Source organism: Ascaphus truei, chromosome 8 (genome assembly GCF_040206685.1).
Source record: "Ascaphus truei isolate aAscTru1 chromosome 8, aAscTru1.hap1, whole genome shotgun sequence".
NCBI lineage: Eukaryota > Metazoa > Chordata > Amphibia > Anura > Ascaphidae > Ascaphus > Ascaphus truei.
Window position 1 is genome coordinate 100,877,024 of NC_134490.1, and position 25,577 is coordinate 100,902,600.

At 44.8% G+C, this 25,577-nt stretch overlaps 1 protein-coding gene across 1 annotated transcript in view; it reads left to right on the plus strand.

Annotated features, from left to right (window-relative positions):
* Positions 1–1,249: 1,249 nt before the first annotated feature.
* The window catches only part of ZNF365 (zinc finger protein 365), a 143,792-nt gene continuing 119,464 nt past the window's right edge, over positions 1,250–25,577 (plus strand). The window contains exon 1 of the mRNA XM_075612973.1: positions 1,250–1,371. The gene's annotated coding sequence lies outside the window, so the exon portion shown is untranslated. The remainder of the gene's footprint in view (positions 1,372–25,577) is intronic.

Genomic DNA, 25,577 nt, shown 5'->3' on the forward strand with positions numbered 1-25,577 from the left:
TCTGCCTCAGGCAGGAGAAAGGGAAAAGAAAGTTACAGGCTTCAAATTACAGCACACTTTAAAAATAAATTAAGCCACTGCACACTCCCCAAAAACAGCCAACCCTGCTAGTCTACCCAGTACTTCCCTTTCCTTCTGGTTCTAACTGCACATACTTTAAACAACCCGCACTTCAAATCAACCACACGGATCAGTCAGTACACGCAAGCTGTAATCCAAATGAAATTGCAATTTTATTTAATATATACTTGATAAGTGAATTAGACATAAAAATAATAATATTGCCAAATATTAATGCTGATTAACAAGGCAGAATATATTAACATATATGCAAAATAGCTAATGTTGACCTGTACTGTAGCTAAAGCTATCACCATATTTTCATGATGGTTGCCCCAGCCTTTGACCAATCACAAGCTACCTATGATACTGTTGCTAAATAAGTCAGTTCTTGACAGCTGTCCAAGGTGCTGCAAGTGCAATACTGCCAATTTCGGTACTGGACAATATGTGTGCATACTGTACAATGCAACACCATTATTTCTTTTTGACAACCGTGGATATTATATATTAAAGTATAACCGTTTGTATAGTGGCTTAATTCTTCTTTTAATGCAAAGAATGATATAGAACGTGGCAACTAGAATCAAATGAAGCCTTTATTCTAATGTGATTATGCCATTGCCACAATGAGGAGGGAGAGACAATAAATAGTAAGGAAGGGATAAGCATGGCTTTCTGGGAAATTAAATTGCAAAAATAGAATCTCCTTGAGGTAGTGGCAATAATTCTAACTACATATTTAAACAAGTGTTTAGATTTGTATTGGAAAACATACTTGTAACTCGCCTCTCTTTCATATCATCTGTTTAGCTCAAAGTTGATTTTGAGTAGGATTACACCTTTGTTTTGCACAGTTGTATTTTAGATTAAAGAAGACAGCAATCTTGTGTAGACAGTATTCTTTATATTGAGTGTTTGCCTTTGATGGCTGTGAGGGAATATGTAACACCAGGCTATGCAGGTGGTTAGAAAGCAATCTTTATTTCTAAACTATAGTCGTACTGTCGGAATAGCCTTTAGGCTCAGACACACCAATTCTTAGTTCTAAAGCTGTTATTAAAATGACAGAATCTGCCTTCTAACAAGAAAGCCAACAGGCAGGAAAATATCACTGCCCAATCAGATGGTGTTGTGCAGTGACCAATTAGGGGCTAGCTTACATCTCAATTTGGAAAACTGGGTAGCACTTCTTTAGGTGCCCAGTCAGCATTCCAACAGCTCTGTGCTATGCGTGTGTATGTGTCAGCCACTGTCTGATTTACGGCTCTGCTGAAAAGGGCTTTTCCAGCAACATCAGCAACAAGTCAGGTAAGTCTGCTGTTCCCTACTGTGATTACAGATGCAGAGAGGCTAATGATAAACACATCAGTGTATTAACCTATGACTCTAAATTGTATACATTCAATAAATATGCATAGTCACATATGTCACATCAATGCCTTTTGTGCATTAACCCCTAAATTCATGAGCTGAAGGAGAGGACAGCCATGACAGTTCTCTATGAAAGATGAATGTTTTAAGGCACCTAATCATTAGATGCTGCTCTCGTGCACATCTTGATGTAACTCTTTTTCACACATTTATTTTAGTCACTGTTCAATAATTTATTTTACATCTATTTAACATTTTACATACACATGAGATGCCAATTGCCGTTTATATTTTTACTGTATGTTCGAGATAAATATTGGTTTGGAATGTTTGGAAATAGTAGGATAATATTAGTTTAGTTAATTATTCATTTACATTATGGGTTGGGAGTGCCGGTATCATTTTTTGTAATTATACCCTATGGAAAAATTCTCCTGGATTTATACATTTTCAAGTACAAAATAAAAGGGATATTGGGACAAAGCTAAAGAGAGGATTCAATAAATTATTCCAATATTCCAGTGTTCCTATACAAAGTATGAATTTGCAGCATATTTTTAGTTTTTTTTAAATATATTTTTGTGCTTATATATACATACACATATATAAAGAAATAGATCTATCAAAATACATACATATATATATTAACATTGTGTATATACTCTCTCTCTCTCTCTCTCTCTCTCTCTCTCTCTCTCTCTCTCTCTCTCTCTCTCTCTCTCTCTCTCTCTCTCTCTCTCTCTCTCTATATATATATATATACACACACACACACATACACACATACATATGTACTGTATATATCTTGATTTTTACAGTGCCACCCAGGTACATAGCACTTTACAATACACATGACATAATATTAAAACACATAATAGGAATCAGCACTTCAGACCTTAAAACAATAGAAAAAGGAGTTCCAGCCCCGAAGAGCTTATAATCTAAGTGGTGAGTGGGGAGAATTTACAGAGACAGTAGGAGAGTGTTCAGGTAAGCGTGTCCGCAGGAGGCCAAAGTTGGCGCATATGAGATTTATAGTATCAGCCAGCAGAGCTACCCATATGCTTGGTTAAAGTCATAAAGGTGGAGAAAGAGGGTGCTAGTCGGATATTGAAGGGAAGGGCATTCCAGAGGTGTGGGGCAGTGAGTGAGAGATTTTAGGTGGGAGAGGGCTTTAGATACAAAAGGGGTAGACAGAAGACATCCTTGAGCAGAAAGCAAGAGTCGGGCAGTTGTATAGCGAGAATTTTGGGCTAATATACAGTAGAGGCAACGTTTATTCTAACATTTGCCGTAAACTAGCTGGGTTACATTCTGGGTATGTGCTGGGTATGTTCTGGGCTAGTTTGAGGCACGTTTAAGGCATTTCTGCATTGACTAACGACCCATAGGATTAACACAGCAGGGATCCCTGGCAGTCCAATTCAGTTTGAATGGGACTGCCAGGGACCCCTGCTGTTAATCTGATAGGCCATTAATCAATGCAGAAATGCTGGGGCTAGTTTAAGGAAAGTTTAAGGCATGTATTCAGAATGTACCTGGGTGTTTCCTGGGTCTTTTGGGGAATTGCCACTGGTTTTTGTTAGAATAAGAGTTGCCTCTACTGTATAAGGAGGGGCAGATGAGTGTATAGCCTTAAAAGAGAGGAGGAGAATTGTGCAAGTGATACAGAGTTTAATAAGAAGCCAGGAGAGAGATTTGACCAGTAGAGATGCCAAGACAGATTTAAGAGTGAGTAAAGTGATTTTAGAAGTAGCGTTTAGGATAGATTGTAGGGGAGATGGGTGAGATCTAATAGAGGAATGAACTCCTCCTACTTCCCTCCCTCTCAGAGGGAGTATCTAGCTGTGGTGAGCCAGGATTGGCCATGAGCCACTACCAATAATATGCTGGCAACGATCGATCACCATGGCAACATTATGGTATAAAAACCTACCGTTTTCACTTGGAACCTGCCCCCGATGAAGCCCGTCATGGTGAAACGTACGTAGGGTACGTCTGACATCACCATCACGTGACGTCGGCTTGTCGGAGTGGTGAGGGCTTGTGTACGTCTGGGTGCTTCGTAGACTGCATTAGTGGGCAGCAACAGCACCCAGACTTTAGTGTCAGTCAATGTTAAATAAAGAGTTTGTGTCCAAATATATTGAGTTAGAGATCAGCTACTTAGATAGACTTGGGGCTATTTCTATAGCTTCCCTGAACATATGTGTCTATCTGTATAGCTATATTCATTCTCTCCTTTGTAAGCTTATGGTTGCTCCCACAAGGGATCAGTGATATAACATTATCCTCACCTTACTTACCTGTGTGATACTTCTCTAACACTTACAAACCATTCAAGGGCTAACAGACTGACAATAGGGTTTATATATAATTCCCCTATGTACTACCCCACCTCTCCGGTTTTTTATTTATTTTAATAACAATTTGTCCTGCATCTATGGTTATTCCAAACAGTTATCATTTTAAGATTAATCAATAACTATTAAGTTTTAGTTTGGGTGCACTCTCTAAGTGCCACAATATAGGGATTCTTTCTTTCCTCTCACTTAGTCTATCATTTATTCCCTGTGAGCACCACCCTTCCCCTATACTGTTTGGGGTATTAATCCCTCTTCATTCGCTTGAGCAGGGTATATCTGCCAATACTATAATCTGCAGATGATACTTGGTTTATACATATCGAGATGGGTGAGAAGCAGAATGCCGCACAGTAAAAGGTTACAATAGTCAAGACAAAAGAAAATGAGGGCCTGCGTTAGAGTTTTAGCAGTAGAGCGACAGAGGAAAGGGCGTATCTTTGCAATGTTATGGGAGGAAAATGTGAGGGACAAGTCAAATGTGACACCTATGTAGTGTGGTTGTGATACTGTGTGTATGATAGTACAGCCAACAGTAATGTGGAAGGGGGCAGTAGAGCTAGGCTTGGGAGGAAGCATGAGGAACTCTGTCTTCAACATATTAAGGTTGAGTTGAGTTTGAATTATCCAGGATGATATAGAGGAAAGAGATTCAGAGTCTTTGGTCTGAACAGCAGGTGTAAGGTCAGGGGCAGCGTAGGTCACCGTCTGTATTCGTTTTTCTGCTTTCATAGTTACGTACAGGCATACCCCACTTTAAGTACACTCACTTTAAGTACACTCGCGAGTAAGTACATATCGCCCAATAGGCAATCGGCAGCTCACGCATGCGCCTGTCATCACGTCCTGAACAGTAATACCTGTACCGAAGCTGTGCGCAAGCAGGGAGACTATAGAGCCTGTTACAAATGCGTTATTTACATCAGTTAAGCACGTATATAAAGATTGCAGTACAGTACATGCATCGATAAGTGGGAAAAAGGGAGTGCTTCACTTTAAGTACATTTTCGCTTTACATACATGCTCCGGTCCCATTGCGTACGTTAATGCAGGGTATGCCTGTAGTAGATGAAGTTAAAAAAATACATGCGTCCCTCAAGTTCAACCTATGCTTAATTTAGATGACAGATACTTTATCCTATATCCATACTTAGAGTATATTGATCCAGAGAAAAGTAAACAAAAAAACCCAGTTAAATATCATCCAATGATATCTCATAAGGGGAAAAATAAATTCCTTCCTGACTCTAAGAATTGTCAATCAGATTACTCCCTGGATCAACATCCTTCCCATGTTTACTTATTTGGTATATTCTTGTATATCTGTCCTTTTTAAAAAGATGTCCAACCTTTTTTTGAACAAATCTATTGTATCTGCCATCACAGTTCCCATGAGTAATGAATTCCACATTTTAACTGCCCTTACTTTAAAGAACCCTTCCTTGCTAGTGAAATCTCCTTTCCTCTAACCTAAAGGGATGCCCCAGAGTCCTTTGTACTGTCCTTGGGATGAACAGTTCTTTTGAAAGCTCCTTTTACTGTCCCGAATATATTTGTATATAGTTATCATATCCCCTTTTAGACGCCTCTTTTCTAATGTAAATTAATTTAATTTAGCTAGCCTCTCCTCATAAGTTAGATTGTCCATCCCCTTTATTAATTTGATGGCTCTTCTTTGCACTCTCTCTAGTTCCATAATGTCTTTTCTAAGGAGTCGTGCCCAAAATTGTACTCCATATTCAAGGTGTGGTCTTACTAATGTTTATAAAGGGGCATCATTTATGTTTACTTCCCTTCCATCCATTGCCCGTTTAATGCAAGATAAGATCTTGTTTGCCTTTGCAGCTAGATCATGAATTTGGGCACTATTGCTAAGCACTCCTAAATCCTTCTCCATCAAGGATTCCCCTAATTTATCTCCATTTCATTTGTAAGTCACCTGTTTTTTCTTGTTTCCCAAATGCATTACCTTACATGTATCTGTATTAAACCTCATCTGTCATTTACCTGCCCAAGTTTCTAGTCTCTCCAAGTCCTTCTGGAGAGAAATTACATCCTGCTCTGATTCTATTACCTTACACAATTTAGTGTCATCAGCAAAGATGGAGACTTTGCTCTCGATGCCAACCTCAAGGTCATTAATAATCAAGTTAAAAAGCAGGGGTCCCCGTACCGATCCCTGAGGTACTCCACTCACAACTTTAGCCCAACCTGAAAAAGTTCAATTTATGACAACCTTCTGTTGTCTATCCTTCAACCAGTTTTCAATCCAGGTGTAAATATGTTTACCAAGTGCTTTATTTTGTACACTAAACTCTTGTGTGGAACCTTTGCAAAATCTAAGTAGACCACATCAACTGCATTACCCTGGTCTAAATCCCTACTTACCTTCTCAAAGAAACAAATAAATTTAGTTTGGCATGATCTAGACTTTATAAATCCATGCTGACTATTACTACTAATTTTGTTTTCCATTAGGTATCCCTGAATATTATCCTGTATTAAACCAAGGGTACCTGAAGTACATTCCTTTTTCAGCACAGGCATCTGTCGTTAATTTATTTGGAGGGAGGTTTAAGGGGACATACAACTGGAGATGTGAGGAAGTCTTCCTTAACCTCCAAAGGCCTTCTTATCCTGTGGGTCCTATTCTAGTAGCTTCAAATTTGTCATTGCCAAATCGCACGTTTTGGCATGTTCAGATGTCACAATATGAAATGTGTGAAGAAATGGTATTCTCTATTGAAAATCGCATTTTATAAACCGCATCTATAAAAAGATTTACAAATGAAATGACGTGCTACTGTAACTCCCTCCAATACGATGCAAAAGACCCATTTTAGTTTTTGGAGGATGGGAAGGACTTCCTCGTTTTTCCAGTTGTATGTCCCCTTAAACCTCCCTCCAAATACATTGTGGAGAGATGCCTGTGCTGTAAAAGGAACATACCTCAAGTACTCTGGGAGATATGCAAATGTCTATACAAAGTATATTTTAATGTGCAACAAATCCTAAAATATATCTTTAAGACCAATCAGTTTAAGGGCCTGTTGCAGGGTACACGCAACCACACGCGGGTTTCTTGCAAAGGCTTATTTATTGAGCCTTAAAAAAATACAGCACACAAAAACAAAAAAAGCTTCTTTTCAGCATAAAATCAGAAATTACGTCCTGAGCAGGGCTTGCCCTTTCCCAACAAGGGCTGTTTAGATTTCAGCGTAACAATATACAAACAGTTCATCAAAATATATTCTGAAGACAGACCTTATAGCAGTAATCTTAGATCAGGGTTTCAGTACTCTCTCTTGACCAGCCAGCCTGCATGTGTGAACAGCCTGGGGGTTTTAAAACACCTTGATGAGGCAGCTGGGATCAGACTAATCAACTAAACTGAGAGTTAACCTCCTCACTGCTGCACTACAGATGTCTGCCAGGCATAGGGCTGGTGACGTTTATTCATCCTGTCACAAAGGCCCTTGTGATGAATGGAGTCAGAGTATGAGACCCAACAGTACTAGAACCACCAAACCTGCAATCCAGTGCAACAGCACTATTATTGAACTAACCCAGATGCTGGGAAACTCCACTGTCACATAACTCTGAGGCACCTCAGAAGTCACATCTCTTAGGTGTCTCAGGTGTGCTCATTTTTTGGCAATAGAAACATTGACCTGGCAACAGGAAAGTCTGTGTTTTTTACACAACATTCTCCCCTTTTTTTTTTTTTTTTGCTTATTTTAAAATATAACGCATGTGACAATGTATATTTTTACATTCTTATCTAAGCTGGCAATCGTTTGGAGCTCCTGTTATAAATCTGTAAAATCCTGATTGTGTGCCTAACATAATGGCTTCCTTTCCGTTTAAATCAATCCTTCAGTTAGTGTAACTCAGCAGCTACAATGTATCCTTATATTACTAAAGTAACATGATCTATTTTTACAGTTTACAGCTAAAGCTGCTGGGAATATTGGCAATAAATGATCACAAACCGGAAAGTGTTGCAAAGATCTTGCACTGCTTGGGAAGTGGGCTAAAACGTGCTACAGAAATCAAAGGATGCTTTAAAACTGATTCAAAATGGCATTAAGAGTTGAATACCCCCCCTTCTATTATCTAGTACTACAGAACTTTGTATTTAAAATATATATATATACGATTTCAGATGTTTTGCTGCTTTAAAGGAAGCTAGGGGAAGGGGCAACAGGTGTAAGTAGTAGAGCCCAAAAGTATGCTGTGACAAAAGCATTTCCCAGCATCTGGGTTAGTTCAATGCTATAGCTACTGCTCTGGGTGACAGGGTTGTGGGTTCTAATACTGTTGGGTCTGACTAGTACCCCTTTCATCACAAGGGCCTATAGACTGATTGGTCTTAAGGATATTGTGGCAGGACAGCCTTGCAGTGGGGTCAGTAAGAGTCCTAAACAGTTGGTAAGGCTTTTAACTTCAGAGGTTTATTTTCCACAATCAAACAAACATTAGGCACACTGTCCCTTTAAGGCAAACACAAAACATAAAAAGAAAGCCTGCTCCACCTTGGGAGACTTGCTAAACATTCCAGGCCCTAGCTACCTGGCTGGCTTTTACCAGTTCTAAACATATCACACAATATTAAGAAACAATATTAAAGTCTGTATCTAATTGTTGGGGGAACTTGGCCCCCAAGAGAGTCCAATAAATCCCCCTAGATACAGCAACTTGGACAGGAGAGTTCTGTAATCTGAGACAAGCACCTACTACAAGCAGTAGCCTTCTTATCAAGCTACCTGTCGGCTATATCCACTTACTATATCCACTTACATCCTGCTTGCCCAGGTAATTCTTCCTGAGCTAACCCTCTGACTGCTGGTACCTTCAGAGGTATGTTTCCCAGGCATAATCATGAGTAATTAACTTCACCCTGTCACAGATATATTTTAGGATGTGTGGCTCACGAAAATATACTTTGTATAGACATTAGCATATCTCCAGAGTTCATGAGGAATGTAGGCATGTAGGTATGTTCCTTAGGCATCTCTGCCTAATTTATTTGAAGGGAGATTTGAGGGGACATATATACAACTGGCGATACTATTAGCTCCCCCTCTCCCCCCTCTCCTCCCTCTTTCCCTGTCTTAAAGGGACTGCACCTCTCTCCCCAGGCACTACCTTCTCACCAAACATAAAGGTTTTTAACATCATGGGATAGTAGGATACAGGGACTGCAACTGGGCCCCTTACCCACAAAATCACTTGCTCCAAGTGTACCAACCATGGCCACAGCCCTCAGCCTAGTAAATCCAGTGCCCTGGTCACAACCATGCTGGGGCCCCACCTAGCCTAAGCAGGAAACATGGGGGGAGGTGCCCTATATCACCTAGCCAAGGCATTTAGGCTTATGTGAGGGCTGTGGCTGAAGTAGTGGGCCCCTCTGTAGTGGTGGCAGACAGCAAGGTGTACAGGAAGGGTGTATTCTTTATCTGTATGCTGGCTGCCACCCATACCCTGCTGCAGAGGGACCTACATCCCAATTAAACCTCTGGAAGAGTTGGGCACAAGAATAATACTGTCAAATGGGCCCCCCTTCCTCCCAGATGGCCTCATGCACCCACACTTGCAAGCCCTGTGAGATATTGTCTCCCATAACAAAAATAACATTGGAATGCAGGGATAGGGCGCTGAGACATGTGGTCTCATTTAGGAGGCAGATCAACTTCTGCTGCCAGGGAGCACAGAATCTGTGGATGGGTCCCCTGTGAGGGCACTGTATACAGGGTGTATTCTGGCATGGAGGAAGTAAGATTTTATCTGTGCATGGAGTTGAGGCACGCTCGCAAGAGCTGCCCCAAATTGAATATAAGATCTACCCCAGCTCCTGCTCCCGCTCGTCCCTCTGCCAAAACAATCTGTTCCGCTGTACCCACCACAGCGAGGCCATCAAGGCATCAGGTCCACCCTGAGGCCGTAGGAGAGATCACTTATAAGGCTGATGAGATTAACTCCCAAAGGGAAGGGCGGGAGTTTTGAGATACTCAGCCAAAGGGGAGCCTGGGGAGTGGGGGCTGTGAGGAATCGGGGAACACGTCTGTTGCGACGTGTTCCCTCCTTACCTACTGCTGCTGCCGCTGCTGCACTCTCCGCTCATGCGCGCAACCCCGCTCTGATTACAGAGCACGTGCGCACCCGCAGCTCTTCAGCCCCTGCCACAGAGCTTGGCTCTGCCCCTGGATGCACGCGCTGCTCTTGCATGCGGCGCGCACGTGACGACGTGCAATGATCCCCAGCTGCGTGTCAAGCATCATTTGTGCCTCTTGTCTCCTGTAGCCTATCCCAGCTTCCGCTGGGGCAGTTCCCTCACTACACCCGCTATCTGTCTGCCTATATATACATTGTTCTTACTCTCAGTCAGTGCTCAGCATAATTCGGTGTAGCCTCGCTGCTTCCTACAGTTGTGCCTTGCCTTGTTCCAGTCTTGTCTTTCAGATTAACCTCTTGTGTACTGACCCGGCTTTTAAGTGAACCCTCTGGATATTGACCTAAGTTTACCCTCGACTACGGTGACTTCTCCAACCCTTGATCACGGCTAAATGGACCTGGACTATCCTACCATCTATCATCCCAGACCACGGCTAACGGACTTCTACGATTCTACTCTCTCCAGTCCCAGGACCTGCAAGTATACCGATTAACACTCTCTCTCCAACCCAAACCCGGCAACGCTAGTCAATCCGCCTTCCAGGCATGCTTCTGCTGCTTTGGGTGTGTGGCTTTGTGCCTTCCCACCTCAGTACCGGGTTCTTGTCTTGTTTGCGGGTAGCGCTAGCGTGACAGTATGCTGAGCCCAACAAACATAGACCCCCCTGAGGTGGGCCAAGCACTGTCCTGTATTTCCGAGCACTTCTTGTACTTGGATAATCAAGTCGCTTCTCTGACTCAAAAATTAGCCGCAGTCTCGCTCCAACAGTCTCAGTCTAGAATTCTTCGCTCCACAACATTTTCCTCCTCTAATCGGGAACCTAATATCCCTTTGGAGCCACGACTTCCTACTCCCAATCGCTTTGCAGGGGTCCCACAAGGGGGCAGAGGTTTCCTCAACCAATGCAACATTCAGTTCGAATTAACCCCTTTAAACCCCTGGTTTATATTACTGCATTATTAACTGGAGATGCTTTGGCATGGGCTTCTCCCATCTGGGAACAGAGACCTGAACTTACGCAAAACTTTGCAAGTTTTCAAAAGAATTCAAACAGGTTTTTGACACTCTAGGCCATAAGGTCATTGCTGCCTCTTCCTTGTTTCACATTTCACAGGGCCACAGATCCATTGCAAAATATGCTCTTGGGTTCCGGACCATCACTGCGGAAACGGGCTGGAACGACAAGGCTCTATCAGCGGCCGTCTGGCAAGGTCCCTCCAAGACTCTGAAGAATTAGTTTGCCGCCCAAGAATGACCTCCTGTGCTTGAGGATCTGATAGCCGTATGTATCAGGGTGGATCAACACCTTCAGGAGAGGTGGGTGGAACGCCATCATTCACGCTCTCTTACCTCTATGCCTCCTATCCGTAGTCCTACCCCTATCACTTTTTCTGCTTTGGAAGCTCCAGAACCCATGCAGTTAGGGAATGATCAACTTTCATTCTCAGAGAAACAACGTCGGAGGAATGAGGGTTTATGTCTTTACTGCGGATTGCCTGGGCATCTGGCACACCACTGTCCCACGAGGCCGGGAAACGCAAATGCCCAATAAGGTATGGGGGAATCTCATTGGGTACTATTTCTTCTTCCTCCTCTATGCAATGGCACCTATTGAAAAAAATTATGCTCCCCATCTTCCACGAGGCACTGACTTCAGAGTATCTCCTTCCACATTCATCGACTCCGGGTCTGGGGGAAATTTTGTGGATCAGGATTTTGCCATCAAACACAAGATTCCTCTGAAAAAGAAGTCTGCACCTGTCAGTCTTGAGGCCATTGATGGACGCCCTCCCAAGCCAGCTTTCATTACTTTGGAGACTCCTGTTCTTTCTCTCTCCACAAAGGACGGACCTACGGAGAGGATTTCTCTGGACGTAATCTACTCCCCATCCGTGCAGGTAATCCTGGGCCTTCCTTGGCTGCAACAAAACAAACCTCTGATATATTGGACTGATAAAAGACCTATACAATTGGAGTTACCTTCTAAGAAACTTTCTGTGTCCCTGGTTCAAGTTCTCGCTGGTCTAGAGACCATAAATCCTGTCAAAACTTCTCTCTCTGAAGTATATGCCGATTTCATTGATGTCTTTGATAAAGTCCATTCAGAGGCCTTCCCCCTCATCGTCCTTTCGATTGCCCTATTGATCTTTTGCCCGGGTCCATCCTTCCTAAATCCAGATCTTACCCATTGTCCCTTCCCTAAAGCCATGTCCGAATATATTCAAGAGAATTTAAAGAAAGGCTTTATTAGACATTCCACTTCTCCAGCCGGAGCTGGTTTCCTTTTTGTGAAGAAGAAGTATGGGTCGTTTCGCCCGTGCATAGATTACAGAGGTCTTAACAAGATCCCCCTGAAAAATCGCTATCCTTTGCCCCTTATCTCAGAACTTTTTGACCGTTTGCAAGGCGCTACCATTTTCTCTAAGCTTGATCTTCGTGGGGCTTACAACCTCATACGCATACGACAAGGGGATGAATAGAAGACGGCCTTTAATACACGTGACGGTCATTAGGAATATTTGATTATGCCTTTTGGACTTTGTAATGCACCAACGGTTTTCCAGTTTGTAAATGAGATTTTCAGTGATGTCCTTAACTCATTTATCATCGTGTACCTCGATGACATTCTAATTTTTTCTTAGTCCTTATCAGAACACATCCAGCATACGAAGTTAGTACTCTCTCGCCTTCGTGAAAATCATCTCTATGCCAAGATGGAGAACTGTATATTTTATCAAACTTCTACTTCCTTTCTGGGCTACATTATTTCTGATGAAGGGTTCGCTATGGATCCCAATAAACTTAAAGCCGTTCTTGATTGGCCCCAACCCACTTCTCTCAAGTCGATTTAGCGGTTCCTTGGCTTCGCCAATTATTACCGTAAATGTATCTGTAATTTCTCTGCCACTGTGGCTCCTATCACTGCCCTGACTAAGAAGGGTGCGGATCCTTCATCCTGGCCCCCTGAAGCATGCCTAGCCTTCGAGTCTCTCAAGAAGGTGTTAGTTTCTGCCCCCATCTTGCGTCATCCAGACCCTACTCTCCTTTTCACTTTAGAGGTAGACGCCTCGGATATTGGAGCAGGAGCCATACTCTCACAAAGGCAATCTCCTCAGGATAAATTACACCCCTGTGGGTTCTTCTCAAAGAAATTCTCCTCCGCAGAGCAAAATGATGATATTGGGAACAGAGAACTGTTAGCAATCTGTAACGATCATGCTCGCTACAAACCGGGACCGGACCACGGGGCTGAGGTGGGGAAGTGAATTCACCAACCTTAGGCCACGGTGTCAGGTCCAGAGTACGGATTCCGTGGTCAGACGTAGCCGTGTCAGGGTTGGAGAAGGCAGGGTAATCCATAGACAAGCCGGGGTCAGGGCTGGAGAAGGCAGGGTTACCGATATCCATGCTGGGGTTCGGCAACAGGAAGACAGGTGCAAAGCGCTTCAGCATAGAAGCTGCCGTGTAGGAATGGCCTCTGCGTGAAGAATGAGAACGGACCATAATGAAGGCCTCTGTAAGGGAGAAATGCAGACAGGGCTCAGGAACAGCGATGCAGGCTTCTGTACGAGGAATATGCAGACAGGCAACAGGAACAACGATGCAGACCTCTGCATGAGGAATATGCAGACAGGCAACATGAACCACGAAACTTAGTGCTGGGGACTCCAGCGTTTCAGCACGAACAAAACAGTAAGGCTAAGACAGAAGTGTTAGTGGCAAACACCGTTATATCCAAGGAGAACTTGGTTTATGCTCAGCAACTTCCTGGAGGAAAGGCAGCAGCTAAATTGCACAGGAAGTCAATCAGGCCAAAGCTGCACAGGAGGCAGCAAGAAGCAGGTGATACCTGATTGCAGGTTTAGGGAGGGCTTGACTGAAAACTGAATAGCTCTGTAAGGACGAGTTCCAGGCAAACCCAGGAGCGGAATCCTTACACTACCCCCCCTTCAGGTGAGAGCTCCGGGCGAGCAAAGGCAGGGTCACTCAGAGATCTGGGCAACATGGAATTGTTTCTGAACTGTCTTAGGCAGGAAGTGGACCTGTAGTCCAGCAGTTCGTTAGCGAGTACCATCTTAGAAAGTGAGAGCAGTGGTACTGCAAATCTTGACACGCCGAAAGCTTCACAAACAGATTTAGAAATCCAGAGCTGTGGGAAAGCAGGGGAGTCCAGAACAGCACTGTCATAAGGGCACAAGCCAGGTGCAAGATTTACAGCAATAGTCCCAGAGTACAAGACACGACAGAATGATCATTGGTCAGATGTAGCAGAGAAACATCCTGGAAGAGCAATGGTATTGCTCAAATAAGCACGTAGAGGTTTGTGAGAATCCTTTACTCCAAAAGAAATCCAGTCACTGGGTAGCAAGGGCAGAGGGTGGGAGGGATCACTGAAAGATACTGATACAGTTCTCTTGATACAGACCAAGACCGTTATCCCAAGCAAGTTGAGAGTGACGGTTGGGGTGTTTACGTAGTTCACTGCCGTAGTACTGGCAAACGAAAAGAGGGCAGCAACCCTGGACATATCAGGATTAGAGAGCATCAGGTCCGAAGTCTGGGCATTCGCAGAGGATTTAGTAGGCACCAAAGGACAAGCAGAGAGAAGCATGCCCGTGCCCATAGTGGGAGCACAAGAAGCAGGAACAGGGACCTCAGGCAAGGCAAGGAAGTCTAATAGGGGTCTTTCAGTCTTTGCCGAAGACAACATGAAGTCCAGAGAGAACACATTAGGCACCACATAGGAATCCGTGGGTAAAGACTCTGCTTGTAAAGTGAGAGAGCTTGGATCAATACAGGTTTTATCTGGAATGGCAGGAGGCTGGGTGAGCGGCAAACCTGACTTAGGAACAGAAATTTTGGGGTTAAAACTGGGTACTTCCAACACAGAAGAAAAATCAGGAAAACACGAACTTGACTTAGGAGTGGAAGTCTGTAACGCGTAGCTCACCTCAAACGAAGCACGACCGCAGTGCTGAGGTAGGGAATTGAGTAACACCAACCATCAGCCACGCGGGCGCACCTAGATTGTAGATTGGCCGTGCAAGCCAGGTCAGGAGTATAGATGTGAGAGTAGTTGAGGGTACTTGCTGGATCAGGATTGGAGAGTAGCGAATTGTCAGGGTACGTGGCCAGATTCAGGATTGGAGAGTAGCAGATCGTCGGGGTACGTAGCCAGGTTCAGGATTGGAGAGTAGCGGATCGTCAAATGATTTCCAGATCAGGAGTAGAGAGGTACGGAGTCTAAGGTACATAGCAGGGTCAGGCAGCGGCAGGATCAACAGACAAGGCAAGGCAGGAGATACAGGAACAGAATGCAGCAAGGCACGGCGTCACACAAGACTATGCTCAGCAATGTGTGTCTGGAGCAAGAGGGTATATAAAGGGAGATCCTCCAATGGAGAGCCAGGGCGGAACCAGGAAACCAAGTCCTATAGGCTGCTGGTGCACACAGGTGTGCCCTATGATGCAGCGGAATCAGGAACGGGGGCGGGACCGAGCACGCGCCGACCCATGCTCGTCACTGAGATAAGGGGGTGGAGACTGGAGCGCAAGTCACTCCCACGCCGGTCCTGTCCATCACCAGGGTGGGGGCGGAGACTGGGGCGTGAGTCAGAGCGGAGGCTGGATGAGCGCACCAGTCACACGCCAGAGCATGGAGCGGAGGTGGAGCCCGCGGGTGGCCAGACAGGCCGTGTAAGATCCGCGTGAGTGTAACGGGGCCGTCACACTGCCTCCTGGGTGTCCGTCGAGGCCGCCAGGATGTTGAATCATCACAGTACCTCCGCCCCCCCTCCAGGAGCGACCTCCGGGCAACTCCACGATGGCTTGTTCGGAAATTTCGTATGAAAGATACGGACCAGTCTGGCTGCGTGAACCCGATGACTCGGAATCCAGTACCTTTCCTCCGGACCGAAGCCTTTCCAATGCACCAGATAATGTAGCGATCTTCTGGAAATCTTGGAATCCAGAATACACTGTATCTCATACTCAGGTTGGCCTTGGACCATATGACAGCCAGACTTTGTCGCCAGGTTTGAGGTCCAGAGCAGGTCTACGGTAGCGATCTGCCTGAGTCTTCTGCCTATTGACCGCTTTCCTGATGTTGACCTGAATCCTTTTCCAAAGGTCTTGTAATTCTCGGATCCTGTCATCGGCCGCTGAGACCCCTGAAGAAGGTAGAGCGAGAGGAAGAGTAGACGGGTTGAATCCATAATTCACGAAGAAGGGAGACTGCAGGGTCGAACCTTTATGTGCGTTATTGTGGGTGAATTCTGCCCAGAGTAAGAGTTCAGCCCAGTCATCTTGGGAATCAGACACAAAAAAGCGTAAATATTGTTCAAGAGACTGATTGGTCCCCTCTGACCATTAGTCTGTGGGTGGTATCCTGAGGAGAAATGAAGGGCGATGCCCAATTGGAGGCAGAACGAGCGCCAGAACCGAGAAATAAACTGTGACCCTCTGTCCAATACTATCACCATAGGTACTCCATGTAGGTGGAAGATCTCCCTGATGAAGATATTGGTTAGTTTAGGAGAATTAGGGAGACCCTTGAGGGGTATAAAGTGAGACTGTTGCGAGAATCGGTGCACTACCACGGGGATTGTGTTCATACCCTTGGAGATAGGTAAATCAACAATGAAATCCATGGACAGGTGTGTCCATGGCCGGTCTGGAACAGGCAAAGGTTGAAAAAGACCCGAGGGAAGGATTCTGGGAGTTTTAGTCCTGGCACACGTTGGGCACGCAGCTACAAAATGTTTCACGTCCGTTTGCATCCCAGGCCACCAAAATGTACGGGAAATGAGATCCAGGGTCCTCTTGGTGCCGGGATGTCCCGCAAATTTGGAAGAGTGGCTGCACTCGAGAACTTACTTGCAGTACAGAGACGAAGTAAAGAGACGATCCTGAGGAGGTGAAATGCCGGGAGGAATGTGACTTTGTTGGCGGACAATGTCTTTGAGTGCTCAGAAAGAAGTGCCGAAAGGACAAATTTAGGAGAGAGGAAGGGCTTTTGCTGGTCCTCCGAATTGTCATCCAGAGAGAATTGACGAGATAAGACATTCTTGGATCCAGGGAGATAGGAAATTATAAAGTTATATCTAGAGAAGAATAGCGACCATCTGGCTTGACGGGCTCCCAGGCGCCGTGCTCCCTCAATGTATAACAAATTTTTGTGGTCAGTCAGGATAGTTATGGGTTGTTCAGTACCTTCCAAAAGATGTCTCCATTCTTCGAGAGCTAATTTCATGGCCAGGAGTTCACGATTCCCGATATCGTAGTTGCAATTGGCCGGAGAATTTTTTTGTTGAAAAGAAAACACAAGGATGCAACCTAGACAGGGGATTCTTTATCTGGGACAGGACAGCACCTACTTCAACGTCAGAGGCCTCAACTTCAAGAGTAAAGTGAATTTTAGGATTAGGATGGGTAAAAACAGGGGCGGACACAAATGCCTTCTTGAGAAGTGCAAAAGACAGCGCGAAAGTGCGCCATGAAGCAGGTTCCGCTCCTTTCTTGTTTAATGCCGTGAGCGGAGCCACTAAAGAAAAAAAATTCTGGATAAACATGTGATAATCATTTGAGAATACAAGAAATCCAAGAATCCAAGAAATCGCTGCACTGCTTTAAGTGTGGTGGGTTGAGGCCAATCCAGTACTGCTTTGACCTTGGCGGGGTCCATGGTGAGGCCAGTGTCAGAAATTATATATCCAAGAAAAATAGTAGAAGTTTGATGAAAATTACATTTCTTGAGTTTGGCGAAAAGTCTGTTCTCTCATAAGCGAAGGAGCACTTGTTTCACATGATTAACATGTTCCTGTTTGGATTTAGAAAAGATTAGGATGCCATCGAGATAGATGATTACAAAGGAGTTGAGAAGATCCCTAAAAACTTAATTGACGAAAACTTGAAACACGGCTGGGGCATTGCATAGATCAAAAGGCATGACCAGGTATTCATAATGTCCATCTCTTGTGTTGAAAGCAGTTTTCCATTCATCACCCAGACGGATCCTGACAAGATTGTGGGCACCTCGTAAATCCAATTTTGAGAAAATATTAGCTCCTTGTAATCGATCGAAAAGTTCAGAAATGAGGGGAAGAGGATAACGATATTTCACGGTAATTTTGTAGAGTCCCCAGTAGTCTATGCAAGAATCCAGCGCCCGCAGGAGAGGTGGACTTACATATAAATCCTTTCTGTAAATTCTCTGCAATATATTCCTTCATTGCCTTGGTTTCGGGCATAGACTACGGGTAAGAGGTTCCCCTGGGTGGCGTAGTACCTGGAAGCAGATCAATGGGACAATCGAACGGATGATGTGGAGGAAGAACCTCGATTTGACCTTATCGAACACATCCCGGAACTCGGCATACTCCTCTGGCAATTGTACCCTTTCCTTTTCCTCAGACACGGTGGTACCCCCAATACTACTTGCTTCTATGCTCCATTGAATGGATTCTTTGTTAAGCCAGTCCACCCGGGGGTTATGAATCTGTAACCAGGGATGGCCGAGGATCACGCTAATGGATCGTGTGTGAATAACGTTGAGTTGAATCTTTTCCAAGTGATATTTCTCAATTTTGAGATGAAATACCTCCGTCCCCAGTGAGATAAAAGCCGGCTGAAGAGGTCTTCCATCAATGGCTTCAAGAGCAATGGGACTTCTTTTACGCCTGATAGGAACCAGATGGCATTCTGCGAATGCTTGATCTATGAAGTTTCCCCCAGAATCTGAATCGAGGAAAGCAAGCGTAGAGACTTGGAAGACCTCAGCCAAAGAGATTGATAGGGAGAAGAATGCGAGAAGGGTTATCAGCAGAAATAGGGGGAAAAGAAAGCGTTCCCAATAAAGACTCCCCCAGGTCTCATGGGAACTTTGCGTTTCCCGACTTTTGGGGACAGAAGATGTGTGGGACTGCACCTATGACGAGTGCTAATGCACCCTGTGGAGAAACAGAAACAGCAGACGCAGGAGTTTAAGAAACTGTTTGGAGGCAGTGACACACACACGGCCGTGTGAGTCATAAATTATTTATTTAATTTCATTTCACCACCGTTGCTGTGCTTGCATCACCATCGGGGTACTGCACTCGGCTGATGGAGAAAATGTAAAGACACCTTTGTACGCAGTGACTCACACATGGCCGTGTGAGTAAGATGATATATATATATTATTCCACACTTCACAGTGTTTTTTCCCTATCCACGACGACTTCAGTTCACTAAGTGTACCCTAGTTGGAGAGGATTTTCAAGATAACTATTACTATTTGTGCCCCCCTCCACCACGGTGTGTGCATGTAGTTGCATGCCTGCATTTTATTTTTTTATACAGTATTTCTACTGATATTTGTTCTGTATATTTGTCTTTTTATGGTTTGCGCTCCCCACATCTGCTTTACCACTTTTGGGGACAGAAGTAAGCAAAATGTCCAGATGTACGGCAGTAAAGACATAAACCGTCATTCTTGCGTCGTTTGCTTCTCGGATTTGGAAAGACTAGTACCCCCCAATTGCATAGGTTCAGAAGTATCCGGGAGTGGAATCTCAGATTGGCTCACCTGACCGGGAGTAATCCAGGATGGTGTGACACAATGATGAACCCTCTCTGATCTCCTTTCCTGAAGGCGATGATCCACCTTGATGCAAATGGCGATTAGTTCTTCCAAATCGGTGGGGCGACCATAGGTTGCCAACTCATCATTCAAGGCTTCGGATAGCCCCTGCCAACAGGCTGCGGACAGGGCCTCGTCATTCCAATCTGTCTCTGCAGCTAAAGTCCTAAATTCAAGTGCGTATCTAGCAACAGGGCGATTCTGTTGGGAGACATGGAATAGTGCAGAGGCAGCAGATACCTTATGGCCGGGTGTATCAAACACCTTCCAGAACTCCCTGTTGAAGGCTCCGATGTCCTGTGTCAGGTCGGATCTTCGTTCCCAGATGGGAGAGGCCCAGGTGAGGCATTATCTATAAGAAGAGAGACAATATACGCCACCTTGGCATGGGGAGATGTGAAGCGGGACGGATTCATTTCGAATTGAATAAAGCACTGGTTAAGAAATCCCCGGCATTCATGGGGGTCACCCCCATAGCAGTTAGGAGTAGGTAACCGGGGTTCTTGGGAGATGGTGAAGAGGGCATAGTGGCAGACTCAGGGACAGCAGGAGCAAGAGAGGAGCGAGGCTCTTGGAGAGAACGGGTGAGAGACCTGAAGTTCTCCTGAAGGGAATGCATGCTTTGATCACTAGCTACTAATTTTTCCTCAATACTGCACAGGTAGCTTGTGTGTGTGTTCAGGACTCTTCCTACCTCAGCGGGGTCGAAGTTTGTGTGGCTGAGCATACTGTAACGCATAGCTCACCACAAACGAAGCGCGACCATGGTGCTGAGGTAGGGAATTGAGTAACGTCAACCCACAGCCACACGGGCGTGCCTAGATTGTAGATTGGTCGTGCAAGCCAGATCAGGAGAATAGATGTGAGAGTAGTAGAGAGTACTTGCCGGATCAGGATTGGAGAGTAGCGGATCGTCGGGGTACGTAGCCAGGTTCAGGATCAGAGAGTAGCGGATTGTTCAATGATTTCCAGATCAGGAGTAGATAGGTACAGAGTCCATGGTACGTACTGTAGCAGGGTCAGGCAGCGGCAAGATCAACAGACAAGGCAAGGCAGGAGATACAGTAACAGAATGCAGCAAGGCACGGCGTCACACAAGACTATGCTCAGCAATGTGTGTCTGGAGCAAGAGGGTATATAAAGGGAGATCCTCCAATGGAGAGCCAGGGCGGAACCAGGAGACCGAATCCTACCAGCTGCTGGTGCACACAGGTGTGCCCTATAATGCAGCCGAATCAAGAACAGAGGCGGGACCAAGTATGCGTCGACCCGCGAGTCACTGAGGTCAGGGGGCAGAGACTGGAGCACAAGTCACTCCCCTGTCGGTCCTGTCCATCACCGGGGCGGTGGCGGAGACTGGGGCTTGAGTCAGAGGGGAGGCTGTATGAGTGCACCCGTCGCGCGCCAGAGCAGGGGGTGGAGGTGGAGCCCGTGGGTGGGCAGACAGGCCATGCATGATCCACACGCGCACATGTAACGGGGCCTTAAGACTGCGCCTCCTCGGTTTCCGTCGCGGCAGAAACTTTCAGGTGAGGAGACGGTCTCCAGCCGCCAGGATGGCGAATCCTCTCAAAGTCCCAGACTCAAAGGCTTCACGTGATACTGTGGAGGAGTCAGTGCAGAATACAACTGTTTTTAACACATGGTCCTTAGAATCAGTAGATACATTTGGTACTACAGAAACCTCCCTGGGAGGTAACCCTGAGTTGACGGCAGAAGTAGAGCAGTCGATAGTGGGTACCCCAAATATTATGGAAGAATCAGAGAAGTATAAATCCTTCTTAGGCCCAGGATCCTTTGAATCTGTAGAAACATAAGGTACTACAGAAAGTTCCATGAGAGATAACCTTGGGTTAGCAGCAGCAATCATGCAGTCTGTAGTGGATACCTCAAATACTGTTGAAGAGTCAGTGAGAGACAGTATTGTCTGAGGAGTGGAAATCCCAGATTGCAAGGCTACATGATGAGTTGTAGGGGGGGCTAGAGAGAGAGGGAAGTTATTCTTTGCTGTGGGAGACTTGAAGTCATTCCTGATTACAACAGCAGCTGCAAAATAGTCAGTGAAGAATATGTCTGTTCCTGAAGTGGATGTCTGAGAAGCAGCCATGGTCACATTAGGTACAGCACAGGGATCCGAAAAAGGTATACTGGTCTCTGAAGTGGGTATTTGAGAAATAGCAGGAACCAAACTAGGCACTTCAATGGAATCAGAGAACATTGCGCTGGTTTCTGAAGTGGGTATTTGAGAAACAGCAGGATCTGGACTAGGTACTTCGATAGAATCAAAGAAAGTTGCGCTTGTCTTTCAAGTGGGAGTCAGAGGGTCAACAATAGGTATACCAGAACCTGTGGGGATTTTCATGACAGGAACCTTAGAAACAGAGACAGGCTTATCCAATACTGCATGGGCCCCAGCAATAAGGGTACTGGTCATGGAAGAAACAGAACTAGGTACATTTAACCATGTGGTGACATTGGTGAAAGGTCTGCTTGTCACTGAAGTGAGTGTCTGAGAATCCATAGTGGGAATATCAGGCTCTATGGGTGACTTTGTGGCAAGGGTCTTAGGGCCTCATGCAGTAAGCGCTGAAAAAGTGCTCTCGGCAGGGGTTCAATATCGGCATGATTTTGGCGATTTGCCCTCGCAGTATTCAGGAAGGGCCGAATCCCTGGCGAATCACTGCGAAAGCAAAACGCAGAGTAGCCGATGGCGAGAAATTCTGTCTTCCGATAACCTGGCGATATGCTGTCCCCTGCCGAGATGTCAGCAGAGAGAGATCCGCCACTCTCTCTGCGCAAACATCGGCAAAATAAAAAATTGTTCTAAACAATTTTTATTCATAGTGTAGATGTGCAGGGGGTCTCCGTAGCTGAACCGCATTGGTTTCAGGTCTGGGGACCCCCTGCTTCCCGAGATACAGGCCCCTGTATGAGGTGCCGGTATCCCTCTGCATTTAAATGTCCCGATCACGTGATCGCAGAATGTAAACAAAGCAGAGGGATACCGGCACCCCATAATGTGGCCTGTATCTCGGGAACCAAAGCGGTTCAGTTCCGGAGACCCTCTGCACATCTACACTATGAGTAAAACACACATATAAATAAACAATCATTCCTTACCTTTGCGGCTATCTGCTATGGTAATGAAGCAGCATTAATGTATTTTTAATAATAGTGTTCAGGAGCAGGGGGTCCCCTGAGCTGAACCGCATTGATTTGTGGATCAGGGACCCCCTGCTTCCCGAGTTACAATCCCCGGTATGTGTCATCGGGTGCCAGTGTCGCCGCCATCTTTATAGAGCCCACATCGCGTCTTGGACGCTATAAAGATGGCGGCGACATTGGCTTCAGATGCCCCATACCGGGGCCTGTAACTCAGGAAGCAGGGGGTCCATGAGCCACAAATCAATGCGGTTCAACTCAGGGGACCCCCTGCTCTCGCACAATATTATTAAAATACATTAATGCTGCTTCATTTCCATAGCGGATAGCCGCTAAGGCAATGAAGGGGTTAAGGCATAATAGCATGTTTATTGGGGACAATTGCCCCCAGTAAACATTGCAATAAACAACATACACCCCCTGTGCCCCCAACAACCCCTATACCCCCATTACATATATTATATATTACATTTTTGGGATGCACAGCAATGATACTAGAGGCTGGCGGCGGCCCTCGGGTGTTCCCCACAGGCCTGCAGTACCAATTCTGTGCCCCCCCCAAAAAATCCAACAACACAAATTCTTTTCAATAAATACACCCCCCCCCCAACACATACAGTACAGTACAGTAATGTGCAAAATTACTATTATCCACATATGGATAATAGTGAATGTACCCATTTTGAATACATAAAGAACAATAAATACATTAAATACATATTGCACTCACCCATGTCCGGCTGCCACGATGAAAGCCATCCTCATCTTCATCACCGTCCATGCCCCCTCCAATGCTGCAAAACATAAACAAGAATAAAAACAGCCAATGTAATGTCCCCTAATCCCTTAATCACCATAGCGGTTATTAACCGCTACAGTCATTAAGGGGTTAATCCCCCCTCACCCACCACTTGGGAGGCTCCCAGCTGTGCGTTCCTCTCCAGGGGTGAATGACGCACTTCCTGCGCGGCCACAATCCAGATGCAGACAAGAGAGTAGATGATCGATGCCAGCGCGGCTCCTATAGTTGTCAGACTCACCAGGTTGAGGTAAAATCAATTTATTAAACTACATAAAACATACAACAGAACATGTCTAGAAGACCTACTCTGATTGGCTCTAGTAGACCATGTGACAGAGGCTTTGGAGAGAACGGATGTGACGTCATTCAAAGCCTGTCACATGGTACTAGAGCCAATCACAGTTGGGATTTAGTTCCCACGCTCTGATTGGCTACCGTACCATGTGAGGCCGGCCATCTTTCTTTTCATGACTTCGTCTTAAAGGCAATTGAAGCACAGCCATTCTGATTGGCTGGTGTCATTGCCTTTAAATGACGTCATCATTTTTTCCCCCTCCAAATCACATGGTTTTCATGGCCCAATCAGGGGCGTGGGAACCATATGACGATAATGTGACGTCATAGGCCTATAAAAGCCTATGTCGTCTCATTTTGAAGGCAGACGCCGAGGAGGACGGACATCCGGAAGGAAGAAGAGGACCGGGGCGTGGCAGCAGCCGGGAAAAGACCCCCAGAAGACCCTAGAAGAACAAGAAATAAGACAGAAGAACACAGATGAAGATCCCGTTGACGTTTTGGATGAAAAAAAAGTCTTGGTTTATTTTTTTATGATTTGTTATTTTATTGGTTCCTGTTGCTGTGCGTGGATTGGTTGGAGAGCTTGGTGTTCAACGGGAGTCGGTGAGTGGGGCAGCCAATGGTAAGTGAACAAAATAAATGTAATTTTTTTTAACTTTAACTGTTTTTTGTAATGTCTAATATGTGATACAATTTTTTTCCATTCTCATTTCTTGCCACTGTATGTATGTATGTATGTATGTATGTATGTATGTATGTATATCTCTATCGATATGTACATACAGGGTAAGAAATGATTTGTTTGGAAATGCTTTTTTTGAACTATTTCAATGTATTTTGATATGCTGCTATTCTTAAATGTGTGTAATTTAATTTTTAATTAGATAGATGTAATTTATGGTGTTCTATGCTGTACTTTAGGTCAGGGTGAGGCTTGCTTTGTTATAGTGTGTTTTTTTGTTACTTCTATTTTGTCAGATGTTTACATTTTTGGAGAATGGCTTTGTTTAACGATTAAAAGAGTTAATTGTGTAATTGATTGGATCGTATTTTAATTGTTTTGGGATTTCATTAATTAATGGTAATTTATTTAGGTTGGCTTGCTTGGTTTAAATAGTATACTTGTTTGGATTTGATTGTATTTTCTTTTGAATATTTAATTGTTAACATTGATTGGCAGAGTGTACATGGTGCACAGATTTTATGCATCATGTATACAATGTCAATTCAATGTTTTGATTAGCATTTGATGCTTTTGATTGGCATATGACAATGATTCTATTAGGAAATATGATTTTGTTTTACTGTGGCAGATATGGAGAAGTGGTATTTATATTTATGCATGTTTTACTTAACCCTTAAAAATTTCTTTGTATATTGGTTCATCATGTGTATATATATATATATATATATATATATATATATATATATATATATATATAATCAAAAAATAAATAGATGATACCGTTCTGTGGCTAACGAAATGGGCGTGGCTTACAGACAGTGAACACAGTGTATTCAGCAGGAGTAGCAGCAGACAGCAGCCAAGAGGTGCCGGTGGCCGTTTGTCCCACTATTTGCCTGCAGGAAGACTAGCAGCGCAGAGGATTGAGGCCCCGCTCCCACAGCCCACCGGACGAACTCTCGCGAGAGGGAGTGACGTCACCACGTTGTCACGTGGCACGGAGCGTCCCCAGGAGACGTGGGTGACCGGAGGAAGATTGA